The following is a 6,133-nucleotide window of genomic DNA, read 5'->3' as shown; positions in this document are numbered from 1 at the left end:
CCTCAGTTTCCTCATCTGCAAAATGTGGGAGGTGATGATGGTGAGAATTCATTGAGGTCAAGCACATGAAAGGCTTGGCACCTCTAACACTCAGGTGTTAATTTTTAGGGTAGGGAGGGGGGCTGAATGTGATATGGTGTCCTGGATTGGGTCCTGGAACAGAAAAATGGGCATTCGTGGAAAAACGGGGGAAATCCGAATAAAGTCTGGAGTGTATGTAGTTATAATAATGTACTGATATTAAGGGCTTAGTTTTGACAAAAGCTAAGTCACGGGAGATGTTAGCATTAGGGGAAGCCGGGTGAAGCGTGTGCGGGACCCTCTGTACTATCTTTGCGACTCTTCTGTCAATCCCAAATGTCTCCAAAATAAAGTTTATTTACAAACATCCAAATGAATGGGGGCCAAATGCTATAATCAGAGAAGGGAGGTGCTAAGTCCAGCTTAGGAAATTAGGGAAAGGCCTTCCGGAGAACAGGAAGGCTGAGTCTCAGAGGAGGAAAGGAGGAGGGAACAGCTATCTCTGGGGGAGGAAGCAGGAAAGCGAGCCCTTCCCAGCCTCCTAGCCTTTGCATTTGTTTTCCCCAACTTGGAGCTGCTCTTACCTCCTTCCCTTAATCTGGTTCAAAGCAAGTGTTAGCCCCTCAACAGCTCTCCTGACTCCCTGCCTGGGTCCCCTTCACTGCCACATGCCCTCAGGGGCCCCCCCGTGCTTTCACTTCTCGGCCCATCTCACCGTTGTGATGAATGAGTTCTGCGTGGGATTCAGGGCCGGCCATGTGGATGGGCATCCTTTGTATTCACTGGTTCACAGCCCCTTGCTCTCAAGGGTCCCACTCTTGGTTGAATGCCCTGATGTCATCAATTCTTAATAACTTTTACCACCAGGCTGGGGGCTTATAACGGCACAGCTTTTATTATCTTACAGTTCTGGAGTCTGAAGTCTAACATGGGGCTGCAGGGCCGTGTTTCTTCTGGAAGCTGTCAGGGAGAATCCTCATCCCTCCTTTCCCAGCCTCGGGAGGCCGCCTGCATTCCGTGGCTCGCGGCCCCTTCCTCCATCTTCAAAGCCAGCAGTGCTGCATCTTCTCTTCCCTGTCACCTCTGCTTCCATCATCACATCTTCTCTCTCTGACTCTGACCCTCTTTCCTCCCTCCTAAAAGGACCTGTGATTAGGCTGGGCCCAGATTATCCAGGATAATCTCCCACCTCAAGATCCCTAATTTACTCACATCGGCAAAGTCCCCTTCTTTGTCTTCAGCCACTCTCCTCCTCACCCACTCTGCTCCCACCTTACTAGAAATTCCAGTTCTCCATCCTTCCTCAGAACCTTTGCTCATGCAGTTGCTTCAACTTGGATTAGTTTTCCTGTAACTCTTTGCATGTCTCTCTGCCATTCTGGTGGATTCAGCTTAAACATCAACTTCGTGGAGAAATCTTTCCTGATCACCAGATCTAAAGTTAATTCATTCCATTATTTTCTCTCCTCAAGGCCTCTTGGTTTCTTTCACAACATTTTTCACAACTTGTCATGGCTTGGTTACTGGTTTACTTTTGTCTGTCTTCTTCCCTAAATTTCGAGCTTCCTGAGCTCAGAGATCTGTTGCTTGCTGCCACATACCCAGCACCTAGTATAGTGCCTGTCACCCGGTAGGTGTGCAGCACTTGGTTGCTGTATAAGTGGAACACGTAAGCCAGTGTCCCAGGAACCTACGCCTTCCTTCACATGGATGACCCAGCAGGGTCTTTGTTGGAGTGTGTGTTCCCCGAGGTCCCCACAATCAAGGGCTACATCCTCTTCAGCTCTGTGGTCACAGTCTCTGCCTCTGAGAGGCCCAGATTCTAGAAATGGGAGACCGGGTTAGAACCTTGGCTTTGCCTCTTACAACATGTCTTAGGTAGCCTTGGCTACGTGACAAACACCCCCCAAAACATAATGGCTTAAAAACAACAGTTTATTACTTTTCATGATTCTGTGATTAGCTTAGTGCCTCATCTGCTGGTTTTGACTGGGTTCCCTCAGCTGGAGGGTCAGCCGAGCTGGAAGGTCCAGATGGCCTCCCTCGCGTGTGTGGCAGCTGGTGCTGGCTGTTGGCTGGGTGGCCTCAGTTGACCTCTCATCTTCCAGTGGGTGAGACCTGCTTCCTTTTGTGGAGGTTTCGGGTCAGCAAAGACAGAAGCTGCCAGGCTTCTTGAGGCCTGAGCTTGGGGCTCGAGCAACACTACTTCTGGCGCGTTCTATTAGTCAAAGCAAGTCATGAGGCTAGCCTGGATTTAGGGGAGTGGAGAAGTAGAATCTGCCTCTTGGTGGGAAGAACAACAGGGAATTTCTGGCCATATTTGATCTTCCATAGTAGGCTGTAAAGCCTTAGGTAAGAGACTTAACCTCTCTGGGCCTTACTTTCCCCCCTCTGTGAACTGGGTCTGTTGGCATCTATCTTATAGAATTATTTGTGAGAATGAAACATGATGCACACAAAGTGCTTAGCACACAACCTCTCTCATTGAAAGTGCCCATTGAATAGAAACTGTTATTATTGCTGTTAATGTTATTACAGTGTTTATAGTGGGAACTTAGCAAATGATGGTTGGATGGATGGGTGGGTGGATAGATGGATGGATGGGTGGATAGATGGATGGACGGGTGGATGGATGGAAGGATGGATGGATATTGGGGGGGTGGATGGATAGGTGGATGAACAGACAAATGGCTTTTGGTATTCAAACAGTACGCAACCCTGATGACTTATCTGGAGGTGAGAAGTCATCTCATTTCATGAAGTTCAGAGTAAACAGCAGCTCTTTGCTGTTGAGTTCAAACACTGATTTCTAGAGAGACCTGCCCTCTTGCTCAGTTTACGTTTGTCATCTGTATGTGGGAAATGGGGAAGGTCAGGCAGTCCTACAGCAGGCTTCATGCACACTCCCTCTTTCTGTCTCACACACACACACCCCCACCTCCTCGGCCTTGGTTAAATGTAACCAAACACTAACACTTGTGACAAATACAGCCAAGCTTCCCACTGGAACGCTGAGCAACAAACCACATGTAGTTGCAGCCCAGGGGGGTTTGTTGACGTACATTCCCCCAGGCGCTGGCCGGTGTGGGTGAGGCTGGGACGGGCGGCGGTGAGGGGCTCCCCAGCTGGCTGTTCCAGAGCAGAGCCCGCCTCCTTCTAGGTCCTGCTTCAGGGACCTGGCACATCCCCCTGGAGCCAGAGCCTGTCCCCAGGGCTGCCACGGGCAAGGGTGCAGAAAATCTTCCTGGAAAAGATGGTCTTTAAGAACATTTTGCCTCTGGGATTGGCCAGGTGAATTGTGAGAGGGACCTGCTAGTGACATTTTTTCCTACACCAGCCTGACACCGGGTGTGGGAGAGGTGGGGGGTGGATGGGCAGGGAGGTGCGTGAACTTCCTCGGGCTGCCATAATGGATCACCACAAACCTGCTGGTATAAGACAACAGAAATTTACCCCCTCACAGAGGCGAGAAGTCTGAAATCAGGGTGTCAGAAGGGCTGTGCCCCCTCCAAGGGCTTTAGGGAAGAATCCTCCCTTGCCTCTTCCAGCTTCTGGTGGCTTCCCATAGCCCTTGGTGTCCCTGGCTTGTGGCAGCATCCCTCCAGTCTCTGTCTCCATCTTCACATGGCCTTCTCCCTGTGTGTCTTCTCCTTTTCTAAGGATGTCAGTCATTGGGTTTAGGGCCCACCCTAATCTAGTATGACCTCATTTTGATGACATCTGCCAAGACCCTATTTCCAAACAAGGTCACATTCTAAGGCTCTGGGTGGACATGAACTGGGGGCAGCACCATGCAACCCAGTACAGGAGGTAAGGCAGAGGCAGACAGGTAGGGATTGGGGAGGGTCAGGATGCTGATAGCAAGGGTTCCACAGTAGAAACCGGAAGGCTGTGAGCAGAGCAACACTGCCTTTACACTCGGCCAAGTCTGGCCCTATGACTTGGAGGGGCCCACACTGGTCCTTCTCCAGCCAGGCCCCTTCCCACAAGGCAAGGAGCCGTGGAGCCAGGGAGATGCGCCCACATGGTCCCCACGACTCCCTACTTCTGGGCCAAGTCCTAGGTGTCCAGAACTCTGGAACCCCCTTCCTCAGCAGCTCTGAGCCACTTCCAAAGGCTGCTCAGCTGTCTCCCCTGGCTCTGCCCTGCTGAGGGCAGGCTGGCTTCCAGTGTGTGCACCCCTAAACCCACGGGAGGCTCAGGGGCAGGCATTTGTGGGGCTTAGGACAGAACTTGGACTTGTAGCCTGGGGTATGTTCACAGGCCCCTCCAGGCAGAGTGGAGAGTGTGGGGAGAGAGGCGGGTGGTCTGTGGAACTCCAAGGAGTCTGGGAGAGTTCTGAGTTCGGACCTGGCCTTCCGGGTCGTGGTGAAGGTGTGTTCCTTAAAGAGGGAGGCTAGGACGTATTTTATTTACATGGTTTCTGAGCTTGATATCTGACTTTAAACCTGTAGACATATAGTGTACACGGGCTCTTGCTCTGGGCCCTGAACACATTACAGACTGTGAGTTGAGATGGAGGCGCCTGGGAGCCTCTGGACTCAGGCTTCAAGAATTACCTTTGGTTCATCACTCCCCGAGTTATGGTGTGTGTGTGTGTGTGTGTGTGTGTGTGTGTGTGTGTGTGTGTGTGTGTGTGTGTGTGTGTGTGTGTGTGTGTGTGTGTGTGTGTGTGTGTGTGTGTGTGTGTGTGTGTGTGTGTTTAACATTTCGTTGGTCTCCCTTACTAGCATATAAGCTTCATGAAAACAGGGACCTTTTTCTTCTCATCTGTAAAGTGGGATTAATAGTCACTGCGGGACTTCCCTGGTGGCCCACTAGTTAAGAATCCGCCTGCCAATGCAGGGGACACGGGTTTGATCCCTGGTCCGGGAAGATGCCACATGCCGCGGAGCAACTAAGCCTGTGCACCACAACTACTGAGCCTGCGCTCTAGAGCCCGCGAGCCACAACTACGGAGCCCACGTGCCACAACTACTTAAGCCTGCGCGCCTAGAGCCCGTGCTCCACCAAGAGAGAAGGCACCACAGTGAGAAGCCGGCACACCACAACGAAGAGTAGCCCCCGCTCGCCGCCACTAGAGAAAGCCCGTGCGCAGCAACGAAGACCCAATGCGGCCAAAAATAATAATAATAATAGTAATAGTCACTGCTTCATAGAGTTACCAGAGGAGCAAGAGAGCGAGAGCGTGTGGATGCGAAGCCGGGAGTGCAGGGCCCGGCCCTCAGCGAGCGCCCTGTGAGCTCTGCTCAGGCTGCTGTTGGTTGTCTCTGGAGCCCCAGCACAGGGGAGGGTGCCCGGGAGGTGCTTTGCAAGCGCTTTGTGGAATAAATGACGGAGCGGCTGAGGACGCAGGGGACTGTGTCCTCCCCAGCTCTCGGCCTTGCTGACTTTGTTCCTGAAGGCCAGGTTGGACCAAGGGGTTGCGTGATTCTCAGAATGTCCCCAGAGGCAAATGTGTGCTATCAGATCCATAAACGCAGGCTCTCCCGGCAACGCTTTATGACCAGATTGGCGTTTTGAGCCAATTCCTCTGGGTGCCGAGGGGAGCCATATCGGAGGAGGGGGCAGGCGTGTACGTAGGAGTGTATATAGGTGAACCATGTGGGAGGCGGCTCTACAAGGCCGAGGTTTTGAGACATGAGGACAGCTTGGGTAGGGGTGGAGAGGTGAACGGGGAAAGGAGTAAACTGCTTGCTTCCAGGGCTGCCGAGCAGGTCGATGGGCAGGACTTAGTGAGGCTGGGAGGGGTCGGGGATGACACCTGGCTTCCGGTTAGCCTCACCAGACTGAAGGAGGTGCTATCCCTGAGGTGGGGGGCCCGGGGGAAATCAGACGTGAGGGGAGGCTCTCAAATTCAGCTTTGGACCAGTTGAATTTGATAAGCCACCAGGACATCCGTTAGACCAGGTCTGAATCCCTGAGCACATCCTGGCAGTACTGTCTGCACCAGGCTCCCTCACTCCTCTGAGCCTTGGTTTTCCGGTCTGCAAAACAGAATACCTCACCAGGTGATTGTAAGGACCCTATGTGGGGATACATGCAAATCGCCCAACCCAGAGCCAGGCACCATGAAGAGAAAACTCTGTGTCAGTATTATTCACTCTGTCGG

This window comes from Lagenorhynchus albirostris, chromosome 15 (assembly GCF_949774975.1).
Source record: "Lagenorhynchus albirostris chromosome 15, mLagAlb1.1, whole genome shotgun sequence".
Taxonomy (NCBI): Eukaryota; Metazoa; Chordata; class Mammalia; order Artiodactyla; family Delphinidae; genus Lagenorhynchus; species Lagenorhynchus albirostris.
This window is presented reverse-complemented; position numbering follows the sequence as displayed.